At 38.6% G+C, this 19,143-nt stretch overlaps 1 protein-coding gene across 3 annotated transcripts in view; it reads right to left on the reverse strand.

The window, feature by feature from the left end:
- The window catches only part of RASSF8 (Ras association domain family member 8), a 127,117-nt gene that overhangs the window by 74,276 nt on the left and 33,698 nt on the right, over window positions 1-19,143 (reverse strand). For all 3 annotated transcript variants that reach the window (XM_012502319.2, XM_030804568.1, XM_030804567.1), the window contains exon 2: window positions 15,491-15,584. The gene's annotated coding sequence lies outside the window, so the exon portion shown is untranslated. The remainder of the gene's footprint in view (window positions 1-15,490; window positions 15,585-19,143) is intronic.

The raw sequence follows: 19,143 nt of genomic DNA on the forward strand, positions 1-19,143 counted from the left end.
ATAGAACTGTTCAGCCCAGAAGCATTCCTTTCCCTCCTCACCACATCCTCCTCCTATTCCTTAAAGTGGCTGAAGTCAACTAAATATAAAGGGGGAAAGGAAATATCAGATTAAACTAAAGCACATTCAATTAATCTCCAGTTGGTAATATGAGAAGAGATAATTAAGGAAAGAGCTTTCCTACTGTTTCCCTTAAACCACAGTGCCCTCCCCAAGGCCGGGGTAATCAGGAGGGGCAGGTTAGGCAGCTGGGGCACAAATGCATGGGAGTTCCATTCTCATGTGCTGGCGCTGGGCCTCATGACCCTGGGCAATGCCTCCTTCTACTTCGTGCCCTCCTGCATGACTCACTTGCTTTATTCTACAGGCTCTGTGCCATCTTGGTAAAGACAGTCCCCCAGGGGACAAGAAGGAAAAGCTTCAGCTGCTCTCAGGTCATTGCGTATGGAGAAAAAGCCATTGGTTCTACCTTCCCTTTTAATTTCTAATTTCTAATTTAATTTCTGACTTAAAACTCAAACCCTTTGCTGGTGCCTGACCAACTCTCCTAAATGAAAGAGGAACAAATGTTGGAGAGTAAGGAAGCCTTCTGGTCCCAAGGCCTCAGAATGGATTAGGCGTTGGTTAGCCATTCCTGGGCCACGGCACGCGGGGGGCCTGGAGACCAGCACTACTGCAGGGGCAGGACCCTGTGGGCATCAGGATGCCACCCCTCACCCTCAGTCCAGGACCACCACTCTCTCCATCAGTTTTTCTTTTCAATCAAAGAATAAATAGCTATTTTACCCATCTTAAACGCAACAGCCTTCTTCTGATCCCTCTCCTCCCACTGATTACTTTCCTTTTGCAGCAAAACTCCTTTCAAGAATTGTCTACACTTGCTTTCATTTTCTCATCTTCTATTCTCTATCAAGCTCATTCCTGCCATGCTTTTGCCCCTACTATCTAACCAAACTACTCTTATCGAGGTCACCAATCACCTTCACCTTGCTAAATATAAGGGTCAGTTTGTCACTCCTTCCTCCTGATCTACTTTCTTCACTCTCTTCCAGGACACAGCACTTTCTTGGTTTTCCTCCTGCTTCACTGGGGTTCCTTCTCAGTCTGCTCTGCTCTAGGAATTTTTAATATTTGAGTATCCCAGGTCTCAATCATTTGTCCTCTCCTCTTCTCTATTTCTATCCACTCCCTTGGGGATCTCATCCAGTCTCATGACTTGGAAATACCAACGTGGGTCATTTGGAAGTTGTTACGTGGAACAGTCCTGTGCACTACAGGATGCCCAGCATCTCCACCACCACCCATCCACTAAATGCCAGTAACAGCCTTCCCATCATTGCGACAACCAAAAATTCCCTCACCAATTTCCCAAACACCCCTGATGGCAGAATCACTCCTGCTTAGAAACACTACTTAGAAATAAGGTCTGTGCTCCTGTAGGTATAGCTTTATTCTATAGTTTGATCAGTAGAAGTGTTAACAACATATTGAAAAGCACAAAATTCCATCTTGAGTGTGGAATTAAAATTTATTCAAGAACATCCTCATATATCCATTGGTTCTCAGCCCAGATAGTCCCTTATCCTAACACGTCGGTGAGCTTGGATTTCTTGTGAGAAAAGGATGGTGTTATGATAGCTGGCAGCTAAGCATCATATAACTTGAAACTTGGGAATGCTGCTATAGAAATCCGTTTTGTGGTAGGAAAAAAGACGGGGAACTACCAGTGTGCAAGAAAAAACACTGGACTGATTTGGAAGTCAAAAGATCTGGGTTGTAATTCAGGCTCTGTGAATATACAGATATATCTGCTCATTTGGCAGAGCTTTATCTACTGGCTATGCACCAGGACCACCAACATGAATAAAAGAGTGACTTGACCTAGAAGGGAAGGCTAGAGGGAGCATATCAGTCTCTAACTGTGTCTTGATTTCGTTAACCTCAAATCTGAATTTCCAAAGTACCTTCCAAGTAAAAAAGAAAATTAAGATTCTATGCAGATGCTTGCAATATGCCTAAACAGAAGTAGACACTATGGTACTATAGAGCTGAGGTCAAGCCACCCACATGACATTATTTTATGTTCAAATGAGAACACAAATATTACTATAAGAAATTACTATGTTATTAATGTAAAAATCACTATATTTCTACTTCTTAACATAAGATTTAGAGTATACACTCAAATGATCCTTGGAGCAAAATGGAATACAAATGACAGTTATCAGCCTGTGTTTCTGAAAGCATTATTTGTTGTACCAAAAATATTGTGATCTTTAATCACTGTATCCCTTACATAATTCCCACTCCAGTAAGGCAAATTTGCAAAGAATTTACACAGTAAAATTGTCTAGTAGCTACAGCAGCTCACAGGAGAACATGCTAAAGGGGATGGAACAACATTACATTAACTAGCTGGAAACAGTATAGCTTCTAATATTATCTATATCTAACATTTAAGCGAGAATTTTTTTTTTTTTTTGAAATGCCGTCTCGCTGTGTCGCCCAGGCTGGAGTCCAGTGGCTTTCTCGGCTCACTGCAAGCTCCGCCTCCCGGGTTCACATCATTCTCTTGCCTCAGCCTCCAGAGTAGCTGGGACTATAGACACCCACCACCACGCCTGACTAATTTTTTGTATTTTTAGTAGAGACGGGGTTTCACCATGTTAGCCAGGATGGTCTCGATCTCCTGACCTTGTGATCTGCCTGCCTCAGCCTCCCAAAGTGCTGGGATTACAGGCGTGAGCCACCGCACCCGATGTGAGAACATTTTAAAGTAATATCCTTTTGAAGAATGAGGATGTATTAAACATTTAATGTCTTGAGATGATTAAGAAATGATCAGGAACAAAAAATGTAATTTTTCTACTTACACAGATGTGAGGTTTAGGTTATTCCAAATTGTTAATACTTCTGCTATCCTCCAACTAGAACTTTATGCACTTACATAAATAATTTTGATCCTTTCAATTACCATATGGCCCAATGCCACTAAAAGGCTGTTTCTATTAAACTGGAGTAAGAATGCTGCTTTTAAGTCAGCCATCCCCTGCCCACACTCAGCTGTACTTGCTTTTCCCCAAAAACACTACGCCCCTGTTCCTTTCTAGGCTTTGCAGAGGCTACTTCCCGTGAGAGTAGGCCTCTCTGAAGACCCACTCACCTTTACACACTCAGCTACCTGACATCAAACAAGAAGCCCTCCTTCACCTCTGCACAGTTGAAGGAGCTCCTTCTGTGCTCCCAGGCACCTTCTTCATTCTGCTCTTGTAGTATATACAACATGACTATTACCACTGACTACCTACCTGTCCTTCCAGTAGACGCTGTAAGCCTCAAGTCTAGGTAATGCCAGGTCTGAGAGACAGATTTGCTAGTGAGGAGAACAACTATGAAAGACAATGGTGAAAAGTCTTTGTTCCTTTTACAAAAGATCCAAACTTTGATCCCCAGTGTGGCAGTGGGGAGGTGGGGCCTAGTGGGAGGTGTCAGGGTCATGGGGGCTGATTCTTCATAAATAGATTAATGCCCTCCCCTGATGGTGAGTGAGTTCTCACTATGAGCTCTGCCAGAGCTGGTTGCTGAAAAGAGCCTGGCACCTCCTCCCTCTGGCCAACCCCTCACTTGCCACCCCCAAAGCACTTCCTCTCTCCCCATGTGATCTCTGCACATGCTGGCTCCCCTTCACTTTCCACCATGAGTGGAAGCAGCCGGAGGCCCTCACTAGATGCCCAATCTTGAACTTTTTGAGACATCAGAATTGTAAGCCAAATAAACCTTTTTTCTTTACAAATTACCTAGTCTCAGGTATTCCTCTATAGCAACCCAAAATGAACTAAGTATTGTTAAACTCGATTTGAATGAGTAAGAACTAAAGCTAAGAAAGATGAATGTGACCTTGTTTTGTCCCATGTTCCACTATTCCAACACTGTCCCACTCAATGGACAAGGGCCCTTGTTCTCTGAGCACGCACCATGAGTCAGAAGCAAGGCGTATATCTAGAGTGACTATGGGTCCTGGTTTACCTGGAACGGCAATGGTTTAAACTGTTATTCTGGTGTAATTATCAATAGTGCCCTAGTTCCCTCTCCAAAGTGTCTGGTTTAAACACCTACCCCTAAGTATAAAAGACTGAAAGTCCACTTATATAAACATACATGTAGTCCATGTCTAGAGCGAGACAGGCATTTGGGAAAAATAGTACTATTTTAATAAAAAGGATGACAGTTATCATTCACTGAATTGCTTACATGCTAAGTCCTTTACATACATAATTTAGTCTTCAAACATCCACTAAAGCAGATATCATCATATCCAATATTCAAGTAAGGAGACTGGAGGTTTTAGAGACCTAAAAGAGATTTTAGAGAAACCAAGTACTCAAAGGCATACAATTAATTAACATGAGAAGTTGACTTGCACCCAGATTAATCACTCTAGATGATATACGGCAATTTCTGAAACTACAGAACACAGACACAGTTCCTTGGGACATCCTGAAGGGAAGGGAAAAAGAAAAGGATGAGAGATAAGGATGAAGCCAGGGACCAGGAAGAAATCAAGGCTGCCCTTCCTACAATATGAGTATCTTTTTTCTAACTCCTGGGTCTTTGGTAGGTCTACTAAGCAGTGTGTGTGTGTGTGTGTGTGTGTGTGTGTGTGTCTGTGCACATATGCACCCATATTTGTCTTTTAATAGAAACCAATGGAAGAGAAAGGTTTAATGTTTAAAGCTTTAAAGGGCAAAACCGAAGACTACACATTGAAGTAGATGACAAAGACAGATGAAAAGCCATTCAACTGATACAGAACTCTGGACTTAGGAAGATCACAGGGAAACTGTCACAAGTATTGAAATTGGAGGTTCAAGACAAGTTTTTCTAAAATTTCTAAGGAGCAAGTATAGCCCAGCTGAAATCTGGGAGAAAGTAAAAGAAAGTAGAGGAGAGAAAGACAGGGCATTAGCTGATATAATATGGTATTATGTGGCAATAAAAGCTGTATTTTTCCCATCTGATATGAACCTTAACATGGTAAGACTATATGTTCCTCAAAGGCAGAAACAATGGATTTCATCCTATTCTAATATTATAACTTTCACAAAGCTCACTTTAGACAAAAGAAATAGCCTTTGCAAAAGTATCTTAGTAGAGCTTAAAAAAAACAACAACAAAAAAAGATTCTATATTCTAACCTTGTCTTATTTTTACATTTTCTCTACTGCATTCAGGTTAATATAGCCACAGTCTCAATATTCAGGTATTAAAACCAGGTCATAGAGAATGACTTGATTAAGATGACAGTTACCAGTGCAATGAGGAGTAGAATCAGTCGCAGTCTCACACCTATCAGGTAATTACATACTGACCCCATTTTTACAAACTCAGCAAAATGAAAGAATGCAAACCAATAATAAATGGTCACCAAACTCTCACCAATTCAACCTGCAAACTATTATCATATCTGCCTTTAAGATTAATCTGGCAATTAAACAAATCAATCTGTAAAACAAAACAAAACAAAAACCTAGTGTAAAACACACACACACACACACACACCCCCATCCATAAAAATTTAAAAAGACATAAATACACGTTATACATACACATTTCTTTTTCTGCAGAGAAACCCAAAAAACTGCTAATAATGATTACCTTTGGATAGAGGAAAAACAATAAGAATGAAATCTTATTTTTCATTTCATAACTTCCATTTTTCTTTTAAACTTTTTGTAAAGACAGGGTCTCCCTTTGTTGCCCAGACTGGCCTCAAACCCATGGCCTCAGGTGATCCTTCTGCTTTGGCCTCCCAAAGTGCTGGGATTATAAGCATGAACCACCTCATTTTATACCTTTCACTTATTGTATTACTTTTTTTCAATGAACAATTTAAATATACAATAGCTAATACTTTGATTTTGCTAAAAACCTATTTTCCGGAATTTCAGAAAAGTAGAAGGTACCAGACATGTTATGTCAGAAGAGCTCCTCTTCCTGTTCCTCCTCTTCCTCAGCCTCCTCAACATGAAGACCTTTCTGATGATCCACTTCCACTTACTGTATAGTAAATATATTTTCTCTTCCTTATGATTTTCTTAATAACACTGTCTTTTCTCTAACTTACTTTATTGTACAAATACACTATATAATACATATAACATACAAAATATGTGTTAATTGACTGTGTATGTTATTGGTAAGCCTTCTGGTCAACAATAGGCTATTAGTAAAGTTCTGGGGTAGTCAAGAGTTATATGCAGAGTTCTGACTCCACAAGAGGTTGGCACTCCCTAACCTCCATGTTGTGTGCAAGGTCAACTGTAGACTAAGACAGGAACACACTGCTCTTTCTCATTCCCAAAGATGCTGAGCCCCACACCTCCAGGAAGCATGATACTGACAATGTAGGCATAAATCTCAGTCAAATCATTCATTAATAACAGCTCAGGAGTTCAGTATATTCATCTCTGCCTAGAGACTGTGATATGCCCCTTGTTATTCAATTCTGTGTATAGTCCAGTCTCAAGAAGTTTTGTTTTTTATGTTTGAGACAGGGTCTCAGTCTGTCACCCAGTCTTGAGTGCAGTGGCGCAATCACAACTCACTGCAGCCTTAACCTCCCAGGCTCAAACAATCCTTTCACCTCAGCCTCCCTGGTAGCTGGGACTACAGGCATATGTCACAACACCTGTCTAATTTTTGTATTTTTTGTAGAGATAGGGTTTCACCATGTTGCCCAGTCTGGTCTCAAACTCCTGGGTTCAAATGATCCTCCCACCTCAGCCTTCTAAAGTGCTACGATTACATGCATGAGCCACCACACCTGGCCCCTTGATACATTTATCCTCATGGAAAATGTATTTTTTACTATAAATATATATGTATTTTAAAAGGCATATAATGAAATCATAGACATCAGGTCAACCTTAGATTTTTTTAAAAATATAATCTATATATAAAATTTCTGATTATTAATATAGTACATACTTGCTTTACATAATCTGTGTTTTAAATGAACACAGTAATTATTTTCCTATAGTTCTACCACTTGGAGAAAAATCATCATTAACACTTTAGTATGTTTCCTCCTAGGTTTTTATTCCCCCTATATAGTTATTTTTTTAAAGGTTATAATCTATTATGTCCTGATATTGTAACTTTTCAGGTTATCATTTTTTCATTTCATTAAAGAGTTAAAAAAATCTATAGATAAGCAGATAAACTCTTTTATTGGCTGCATAATAGTCTGCCTTCTAGTTGCACTGTATGAGCATTCTTATCTTACTTCTCCCACTGCCAGAATTGGGAATTACAGGGACAAAGGTCTGCAATATTCCTGATGAACACAGATGCAAAAATCCTCAACAAAACACGAGCCCACTGAACTCAACAGCACATCAAAAAGATAATCCCTTATGATCAAATGGGTTTTATATCAGGCATGCAAGGATGGTTCAATATATGCAAATCAATAAACGTGATACATCACCTAAACAAACTCAAGGATAAAAACCATATGATCATCTCAATAGACACAGAAACAGCATTAGATAAAATTCAACAACCTTTCATGATAAAAACACTCAACAAACTAGGCACAGAAGGAACATACCACACATGAGGAAAAGACACCCTCTTCAATATATGGTGCTGGGAAATTAAATAGCTGAATGTAGATGAATGAAACTGGATCCCTGTCACCATATATAAAAATCAACTCTAGATGAATGAGTTACATTTATGTATAGGTTATTTATATGTGTGTCATGTATATGTTTTTGAATCTTCAATAATACAATGTGCTAAAATAATAAACATCATGTACTATAAGCCCACAGCTAATATCATACTAAATGAGGAAAACTGAAAGCATTTCCTCCAAAAACTGGAACAAGACAAGGATGCCTACTTTCACCACTCCTATTCAACATAGCACTGGAGGTCCTAGCCAAAGAAATAAGGCAAGAGAAAGAAATAAAAGACATTCAAGAGATCAAGCATGATCTCTGCTCACTGCAACCTCTGCCTCCCGGGTTCAAGTGATTCTCCTGCCTCAGTCTCCTGAGTAGCTGAAATTACGGGTGTGCGCCACCACGCTTGGCTAATTTTTTTCTATTTTTAGTAGGACGGGGTTTCACCATGTTGGTCAGGCTGGTCTCAAACTCCTGACCTCGTGATCTGCCCGCCTTGGCCTCCCAAAGTGCTGGGATTACAGGTGTAAGCCACTGTGCCTGGCCAATAATTTTTTATATAATATGGGTATTAACTCTATTTGTTTTTGAGATGGAGTTTTGCTCTTTCACCCAGGCTGGAGTGCAGTGATGCAATCTTGGCTCACTGCACCCTCCACCCTCTGGGTTCAAGCGATTCTCCTGCCTCAGCCTCTTGATTAGCTGGGATTATAGGCACCTGCCACCAAGCCTGGCTAATTTTTGTATTTTTAGTAGAGACAGGGTTTTGCCATATTGGCCAGGCTGGTCTCAAACTGCTAACCTCAGGTGATCCACCTGCCTTGGCCTCCCAAAGTGCTGGGATTACAGACATGAGCCACTGTGCCCGACCAACTCTATTTGTTATATATTGTAATTATATACTATGCCATACAGTCATGTGCTGCATAACAATGCTTTTGTCAACGATGGACCACATATAGCCCCATTAGATTACACTGGATCTGAAGAAATTCCTATTGGCCTAGTGACGGCATAGCCATCATAGCATTGTAGCACAATACATTCACTACTCAAGTGTCTGTGCTGATGCTGGTGTAAGCAAACTCATTGCACTGCCAGTCTTAGAAACAGCACTTACGATTATGTACAATGCATAATATTTGAAAATGATAATGACTATGTTACCAGTTTGTGTATTTACTATACTCTTAATCCATACTTTAGAGGGTATTCCTACTTTTTTTTTTTTTAAGTTAACTGTAAAACAGCCTCAGGCAGGTCCTTCAGGAGGTATTCCAGTAGAAGGCACTGTTATCATAGGAGATGACAGCTCTATGTATGTTATAGACCCTGAAGACCTTCTAGTACGACAAGATGTGGAGGTGAAAAGTGATACTGGTAATCTTGACCCTGTGTAGGCCTAGGCTAAAATGTGAGTTTATGTCTTAGCTTTTAACAAAAAAGTTCGAAAATAAATAATTTGAAAAATAGAAAAAAGCTTACAGAATAGGAATATAAATAAAACATATTTGCACAGCTGTACAATGTATTTGTATTTTAAGCTAAGTGTTATCACAAAAGAATCAAAAAGTTAAAATTTAAAAGTTCATAAAGTAAAAAAGTTATATAGTAAGCTAAGGTTAATTTCATATTGAAGAATAAAAATTGTTAATAATTAAAGCACAGTGGATAAAAATTTTTAATTTTTAAAACTTAAAAATAGGCCTGTAATCCCACCTATTTCAGAGGCTGAGGTGGTTGGATTGCTTGAGCCCAGGAGTTCAACTCCAGCCTGGGCAACATAGTGAGACCTTGTTTCTACAAAAAAAAAAAAAAAAAAAAAAAAATTAAAAATTAGCTGGGTATGATGGAATGCACTTTAAAAAAATTAAAAATTAGCTGGGTGTGGTGAAATGCACTTGCAGTCCCAGCTACTCAATAGGCTGAAGCTGGAGGATCACTTGAGCCCAGGAGGTCAAGGCTTCAGTGAGCTGTGACAATGCCACTGCACTCCAGCCTGGGTGACAGAGACCCTAGTCTCAAAAAAAAGGAAATTTTAAAATAAATGTGCAGCTTAAGCACACAGTGTTTACAAAGTTTACAGAAGAGTGCAATAATGTCCTAGGCCCTTACATTCACTAAACACTCACTGCCTCACTCACAGCAACTTCCAGACCTGCAAGCTCCATTCTAGGCAATACCCCATACAGGTGTACCACTTTAAAATCTTTATTATACAGTATTTCAATACCATACCTTTTCTATGTTTAGATACACAAATATCTACCACTGTATTACAATTGCCTAGAGTATTCAGTACAGTCACATGCTATAAAGGTTTGTGGCCTAGGAGCCATGGGCTATCATATGGCCTGGGTGTGTACGAGGCTATACCATCTAGGTTTGTAGAAGTACACTCTATAATGTTCACAACCCAACAACAATCAGCTAGACACATTTCTCAATGTGTATTCCTGTTAAGTGACAGATGACTGTATATTACCAATGTAATTATATATTAATAATGTAATGACATATTATAGAAAGAAAAAAATTTGAATACATGACTTGAATATTTTCCCCAGGTAACTGCCTTTTTGTGACATGATATAAGCAAAATTAAATTATTTTAATTTTTAATATCATTACACATAGGAATTGCTCTGTTTTAACATTTGCTTCTATGTTTTAGTACCTTCTTTCTCCCAAGCCCAAGATAGCTATTCATATACACTCTTTTCTAGCATATGTATTACTACATTTTTACATTCATTATTTGCAGTGGCACTTTTATCAATACAACATTCTTCTGAGCTTTCCATTCTGCTCCAAATATTTGTCTATTTTATCAACATCATACAATTTTCAAATTAATATCTAGCATTACAACTTTCCCTTCATTATTCTTCTTTACCGTATAAACATTTCTTGGCTCTTATTTATTCTATAAAAATGTAAAATAATTCAGAATCACTGATCTTTGAGGAATTCCTGAGATTTTGCTTGGAGTTATATTCAACTTACAAATCAATATAAAATATTAAAACTAACTAAAGAATTGTCTTCCTATCCAGAAACATGAGTCTCCTCATCATCTTCAGAGCAAAGTTTACTGGTTTCCTTTCTACAGGCCAATTGCATTTCTTACCGAGTTTAATCCCTGGCATATTTTTTGTTGCTACTATGAATGGGCTTTTTTCCTCGTATTTTTAAACTGGTTATTATTATCATACACAAAAGATCATGATATTTACATGATTTATAGTGGAACCCTACTAAACTCCATTTTAGTTGATTGCCTTGGGAACTTTTTATTATCTGCAAATAATTTTTAGTCTCCTTTTCAACAGTACTCTCTGTCACCCAGGGTGGAGTGCAGTGGTGTAATCCTCCCACCTCAGCCTCCAGAGTAGCTGCAACTACAGGATGCAATACTGTGCCCAGCTGATTTTTAAAAATTTTTTTGTAGAGACAGGGTCTTGAACTCCTGAACTCAAGTGATCCTCCTGCCTCAGCCTCCCAAAATGCTGGGATTACAGGTGTGAGCCACCATGCCTGGCCCATCAGTGCTATTTTAGACACTACTGATAACACCAAGTATGTTACAAATTCTAATACAATTTTAGGTCAAATTCACCGTTTTAGTATTTTGGCTGAGCTTGATCTCAATGTTGTTTACAAAATTATAGATATTTCCCATAAAATATTAACAGTAAATATCTCTAAACATTGAGAGGAGTGATGTTATTTTCCTTCACATTTTCCCGGTAAACAGATTTCTGATTTTGTTTTTTTATTAATTACACTAGCCATGAACGCTCCCTATTTATTTTCCAAGTTTCCTTTAATGAATGGACACACATACATGCCTAAACATACTCACTCTTATCACCTTATTTCTCCTAGTGTTCATTGTTTGAGAATTTTTAACTTCAAATAATCTTAGCTAGCATTCAATATCTTCCAGAAGGCAAGAGAGAATCAAATCTTAAGAAACGCTTTCTTGCCAGGCGCAGTGGCTCACGCCTGTAATCCCAGCACTTTGAGAGGCTGAGGCAGGCAGATCACGAGGTCAAGAGATCAAGACCATCCTGGCCAACATGGTGTAACCCCGTCTCTAATAAAAATACAAAATTAGCCAGGAGTGGTGGTGCATGCCTGTAATCCCAGCTACTCCAGAGGCTGAGGCAGGAAAATCGCTTGAACCCAGGAGGTGGAGGTTGCAGTGAGCCGAGATCACGCCATTGCGCTCAAGCCTGGGCAACAAGAGTGAAACTCCATCTCAAAAAAAAGAAAAAAAAAAAAAAGCTTTATCTTCAGAAACAATATTCTACAGTCCTTTGTGAAAGATATCTAAAAATGATGTCCTGATACAAATTTCTTAAAGTAAGCTGACTCCACTAATAAAAATGATGCCTCATCCTTTTTACTAAAATACATTTGTACCCAATTAAGACTGCAGTACAAAATGCCATCAAATAAAAATATTAGCAAACTGATAATAGGGAAGTCATAACATTCTCGAGTCAGAGCTTCATGAAAACCAAATTCCAATATTCTTAATATTAGACTTCCATGTTAACCAATGGATATGGCAATTTCTTCAATCAGTATCAAATCCTGTTTCTTTCATATTTCATTAAGTAATCATCACACCAAACCTGTCTCAAAATCTGAAATAACTAGTTTGCGATACATTATCAGAAAATGTCAATCTCAAATATAAACAGCTGAACTTTTTTCATTTTTATTCTACTAGGGAAGTTTCAAAGCACTGAAACATGCAAATTGTTACTCATCTTCTAAAAACAGAAATAAAATAATTAGGTCACAATGGATGGCTCCTTTCTTGGCCAAAAAAAGGATGATGAATGCAATTGGAATGTTTATTGTCACTGAAATTCTTCAGGCCTGGATTCCAAGTATGCGTCTTGATGCAGGTTACTATGACAACTTAAATTACAGAAAATGTCACCCCCCTCCTACCAAGTAGTTTTCTCTGCAAGATCATTTCAAGCCTTCTAAAACTTGCATGCACAAATTATCTTTAACAATAAACACCTCGTTACAAGTTTTATTCAAAAATGCCCCATCTAAACCTGTAAAAACAGGTATAAGCATATAAAAATAATTCCATTAAATCTACATGGGGTAGAAAAACCTGAAAACACATACATTCACACACACACACATACACACACCCTTTAAAATATAAAATATTGAGAGTATTTTTAAACTACTTTCCATTACCAGAGGCATAGTACATTACTGCCATACGTTTCATTCCAGTAACTATGGAAAATTACTTGGAAGGCAGTTTTGAACTATTACAGAACTAAGTCCTGTTTATCATTATTTTCCTTTCACTAACGCATTTTATGGGAAGGTACTAGAAAGGGGGAATGAGGGAAGATTACAGTCCTATCTAGAACAGAAAGAGAAGCAAATAAATAATCTGTAAAATTTATTGTTTTACCCAGTCTGTCTTTTTACACAAAATATGAAAGAAACTTTAAAGTTTCTTTTCACACAGCCTAACAAAGGTATCTCGTGATAAACTGTAAATTATTCTCTAATATCACATACTCTAAAAGAAAAATGGCCAAGAGAAACTGCATCATTATGGGGAAAAAAAATGTGATTTCGTAGAAAGATATTCTGATTGCAAGAAATTAAAATTTTTAAGTAGCTCCATGAAAAAAAATTAAGATAGTTTTACAGTGTAGCAATACTGAGACTTCAAAGCTGGTTTTGCTGACCATCAAAGTTAACATGACTAGAACTGGATGTTTCATTCAGAAAGGTTTAGGGAAGTCCCTCTCCTGTAAACTGGGTTCAGTAGCCAACAGAGGCAAACAGGTTTTCTAAGTTTCAGGTACAGATATACCTCAATGCTAGGTAGACCCTTCATTTATTTAAAACCTTTTAAAATAACACTTCATTCAAAAAAGGGAAACAAAGCAGTAAGCTAACGGAGTCTCTCTGTACTGTAAGTCAAGGATCAAAATTAAAGGCTGCTGACCTAGAGAATATTGAATGTTTGAGAAGAAACCGCAAAAAATGAAAACTCTTCACCAGCAAACTCCAAGCAACTCATACAATCCCCACCTGTATTAGTGGATAACTACTAGTGATTCAGAGAAACAAAACAACTAAAATGTTCAAACCCAAATACACAAAATCCCCAAACATTAAGCCTCAACCACAGTTCCTCTTGGCATAACTTACACATAGATCCTCCTTGATAAAAAATAATTAATGTATAAAAGAAAGCTTTATAGCACAGCTTCATCAGTAATGGTAGCCAAAACTAAAATTTAAGTGACAATCAGAGAGAACTCAATTGTACTACATAGTATTTTCTTATGCTTTTCCTTTTTAGGCCACATTACAAATGGCAAGGCCTTAAAAATAGGGTCTGAATAGGCCTTTTTGACTCTCATGCGGATATAACAAAATTGTCTTATTAGAATCAGGCTAGCCAGGCGCGGTGGCTCATACTTGTAATCCCAGCACTTTGGGAGGCCGAGGCGGGCGGATCACGAGGTCAGGAGATCGAGACCACGGAGAAACCCCGTCTCTACTAAAAAATACAAAAAATTAGCTGGGCGTGGTGGCGGGCGCCTGTGGTCCCAGCTACTCGGAGAGGCAGAGGCAGGAGAATGGCCTGAACCCAGGAGGCGGAGCTTGCAGTGAGCTGAGATTGTGCCACTGCACTCCAGCCTGGGCAACAGAGCAAGACTCTGTCTCAAAAAAAAAAAAAAAAAAAAAAAAAAAAAGAATCAGGCTATCTTTTGACTCTCAACATTTGCAGCCTTCCAGTCATGGTTTTTGCTAATGCTGTAAGCAACATACCAGGGTCTACAAAAAGGCAACGAAACTGGTGAGGATGTGGATTTGTGGTTTTAGGAGTCCAGTCTCTCCATATAATCTAGCAATTATTAGAGGGCTGTGAAGTTAAAGTTTTTTATTTCAGGGGGAAATCAGTTTATGTGAGACCTTCAAGATCCAGCATCTAGTTAAAAATGCACACACATAACTTTTGCAAATGAGAGATTAAGGAATTTATGAGACAGCACGCTGGCTGTTGCCCTTACAGAGTTTATTCACCTGTAAAGTGTGAACAATTTATTCATAAGTGATTTACCTACTACAAACAAGGTCAAATTATTTTCCCTCCTGGGACCAATAAGTCATTTAAATGCTCAAGAGACAAGAGATGACATACAGCAAGCATACTGAGATGTAATTTGGTTGAATATCCTCACCTAGGGAGATTTTTATGCCTCCCTTGACTTAATGAAGCCAATAACAGACATTACTTAAAAAATGGAAACACAAGCTAAAGGATTTTCCAAACTTACCAAGACTATTATAGAGAAAAGTCTGAAAAACTAGTTAGCCATCAAGATTTTCTAGTCTTTCATTATTAGAAATACTTCTCTGCTTTAAAAGATGTTGCCAATTTATAGCATTAGTAGAATAGTGCTCAGAAAGCCCAAGAGTGGTGACACACAGCTTTGAAATATTTTGCCTCAGACTCCAAATTTGAAACCTAAGGCATATTTTATGATGCTTTTAGTGTCGACCCAAATTTGGACCTAGGAATTATACTGCAGTGGCAACAGATACTATCACCAACTATACTTAGTCCTTCTCTAAATAAATGTCTTACAAATGATGATTCTTAAGAGTTTACAAATGAACATGATCTATAAAAGTCTCCCAAAACTTTGAAAGGTTTTTTTAAAAGTCATTGAAAGTGCTAGTCTTCTAGGATATAATACATGTAAGGAGTACACCTTAGCACCACTCACCTTAGCAGGCAGGAGTCTCCGAGCCAGTGAGAACGAGGTAGTCTTGAGGAAGGACAGCACCACACAGGTATTCTAGGAGGATCTACACAGGCACCTGCAAAGGTATATAGGGTTCTTACAGTCCTGGCTAATTTTTGTCTTAAAAATACTAAATCATTCTATTTTAACATACAATCACCAAAGAGCAAAATACAAGTGTACGGCTTCAAATAATTTTCCCAAGAATTTTCCTCCCCTGTCCCCAGTCTTCCCCCTTAACCATTTGAATTGCAGTCCTTGTGGGGTGGGTTTGTTTGGTTTGGTTTCAATTAGCATTTTTGTGCTTTTGAAAAAGGAACTGCAGTTGTTTCTATAAAAGGTCATTTGATGGGCCTATGGAGTTCTAGGAGAGATTTTGTGTCTTCTTTTTTACTGACCCCAGCTCCCTGTGACACCACGCTAATTTCTTGAAAGCAGTTTTACATTTGGAAAATTGCTTAAAGCCAGGGCTAAAACTGAAGTTGAAGGAGACCTCTCAGGTCTTCAGTCCTAAAAAATAAAAACAAAAATACACGGCACTTTCCCTTGGTAAGTACAAATTCCTACTACTGACTAACCTAAGAAAGAGGGTAACTTGGCACCATTTCTTTTGACCATTTTATTGCCTAATGCTGTGAGAATGTGAAACTTTGCCACAACATTAGCTATAAAGAAAGCCCAAGGAAGAAATCTTGGCCACAAGATGGGAATTGACGCAATTCATATGTCTGCCACATTCAGACTATGCCCTTCACAGATGTTTCTGCATTTATTTATAGAAAGATTTACTTTAGCAACAAGACCAGCTTCCATCAACCATTTTTTTTTAAATCTATCCAGACATCAAACTACTTTTTTATGAATAGAAAATACCGCCACCAAATGTTAAAATCCTTAAATTTCTTAGTCATGAAATAATATGAAATATCAAATTAGAGCATAAGAAGAAAGAACTGGCAGACCCCAAATCTGATGCAAATGTAAGAAAATAAACACATTTCAAACACCACTGAGGAAGGGGAAAGTTAGTTCAAAGTTTCCCCTTTCATAGCTGGGCTCTTGCTGCACAGCTGCTATAGCCCTGAATGAAGACTTTGTCTCCAAAGCTGGTTACTACACTCACACTTCATATAACTTAACAGTTGTTATAAAAATGCCAATGGCTTCCTGATTATTTTTTACATAGTGTTACAGTTGTAACAAAAAGGTGCACTAGTGCCCACTTCCAAATCTTAAAAAGAAAGTAGCAGTCACATTAATTTTTTTCTAATAAAAATACATACGTTTAAGCTAACTGGATACACAGAATTTCTACTGCATCTTCTTATACCAGATGTTGGGTTAGAGTCTTCTGGCTTCAAATAGACCTACCTACCTCCTAAAGATAAAAGAAATACACACATCTGAGGGTGACAGGACTTGGCAAAAGAGCCTGTCTGTGGAGGGTGCCATCCAAAAAGCAATGAAGGGTCAACCCTGCTGGGAAAGACGACTGGGTAGCAAATTCAAAACCAAGTGAGAAGAGGCTAAATAGACTAACAACTACCCTCATTCCCATCCTTGGGCCTGGGAGCTGTCTGAAGTCTAGGCTGGTTTCCAAAAGTATTCTTATTTACCTAAATCAAAATCTCTTCCTAACCAACTTTTCTTCAGTAAAGCCTCATCTCTCTTTTTAGTTGTGCTTTCAAGAAAAACTTTTAAGAGTGGGAAGTGGATAGCTGAGAATGAGTTTCTAAAACTGACATAATTATTATCTTCTTTGTCCATAAAATAAGGTTGTCACTAGAGCCAGAGATTTAAAGGCCAAAAAGATTATGGTGCTTATTCTCCCATATGTAATTCAAACTGACACTAACATACATGCAAAGATTAAAATCTCTCCTTCTTAGACTTTTATAATTGCAAAATTCACTATGAGATGAGATGAGCGATGCAGGGAGCAGGGACAGTTCTGTGGGTACCCTGGGAATGTAATGTGCTCAGGATGTCTCTGGGAAATGCCAAGCTTGACAAAAGTCAGGGCTTGGGCTCTTGTGAACCCGCCCCCCCTCCCCAGCTCCCCATCGATTCCTACAACCTCCTAACTACTCAATCCATTGTTCATTCTTCACCAGGTCACTTTACAAAAACTAACAAACCAAAAGATCCAATCCTATCATCCTACTGCTTTTGAAAGTCTCCACAAAAAAAGTTCAACCTTCTTTTGTCAAAAGTAACTGCAGTGACAAAATGTTCCTAACCACAAATACAAACATGTGCTCTGGCAGGTGTGGGAGTACCTAGGAAGGCAATGAGAAACAAGAGGCTTAAGTGAAGATGGTCTCAGGAAACTGCATGCACTGCATTTTTTCCACGAGCTCCTTCGCATCCCTTCCTGCGGCTGTCCAGGCCCACCTCCAGTACCTCCCCTGAAGCCACCACGTGGTATGCATGGCCTCATCCCACTTCAGTTTCCCTGCCTCTCCTTCAAGTTGGCATCACAGGTGCAGGCCTTACCAAATTTTTGTGCTGGCCAAACTCCAACTCACTCTCCAAGATTCCACTCAAATATGATCTCATCACTCCCTGGAAACTCCCCTTATCAAAACTAGTCACTCCAGGTATTCTCAAGTGGCTGACACTTAGTACTCACTGGTACTGTTCGTCGAATCCTCACAACAACCCTGTGAGGCAGGTAATCTGTAATAAGGGAATAATTAGAAAAGAATCGAAAGGTTAAATAACTGGCCCAGGGTCATACAGCTAAACAGGAGAGGCAAGAACTGAACTCAAGCAAATTGACTTCAGAGCCCATGATCTTCAACAACTGTTTGAAATGTTTGCCTCTTCCTGAGGGCAGAGACACTTTGCACTGACACCTGCATTCACAATCCCTAGCACATAAGTGGTGCTCGATAAATGTCTGCTGAAGGCTTGATGAATTCAGAAGGTTTTACAGAATGGCAGCAGATTGTACAGTGGTTCTGAGCTTATTCTCAGTGAAAGTCCTGCTTACCTAAATGATTCCTTTTACCTAGATATAATACTCCTATTATTACCACATGTCTGAAAAACAGGTATCTATTATACAAGTATTTGAAATGACCATAAATCAATGAACACCAACATGTAATTGTGGGGAAAAGGAGAAGATAAAAATCGGGGAAGCCCCACCAATAATATTATTTTTGGTAAAACTTAAGGTGATTCAAACATTAATTGGACACTTATAAAAATGTGCTAAAGATTAAGCATTCTTTTATTTTGGTAGCTAGCCTCCACAATGGCCCCCAGAGGTTTTCAGACCCTTGTGTATTCTTCTCCTACAATGAACAGAGGTAACCTGTACAGCCAATAGGATATTGTGGAATGATGTCATAAAGACATGGTAGCTTCCATCTTGCTCTCTTTGATCACTTGTCCTGATATAAGACAGACATTCAAGCAGCCCTATGGAGAGGTTCACATGGTGAGGAGCTGAGGCCTCCTGCCAACAACCAAAGCAAATTTGCCAGGCATGTGAGTGAACCACCTTGGAAGTGGATTTTCCAGCCCCAATCAAACCTTCAGGTAGACTACGTACAAAATGGACTGACACCTTAGTTGCAACCTTATTAAAGATCCAGAATCAAAACCATTCACCCAAGCCATTCCTG

This window comes from Nomascus leucogenys, chromosome 23, assembly GCF_006542625.1.
Source record: "Nomascus leucogenys isolate Asia chromosome 23, Asia_NLE_v1, whole genome shotgun sequence".
Classification (NCBI taxonomy): Eukaryota; Metazoa; Chordata; class Mammalia; order Primates; family Hylobatidae; genus Nomascus; species Nomascus leucogenys.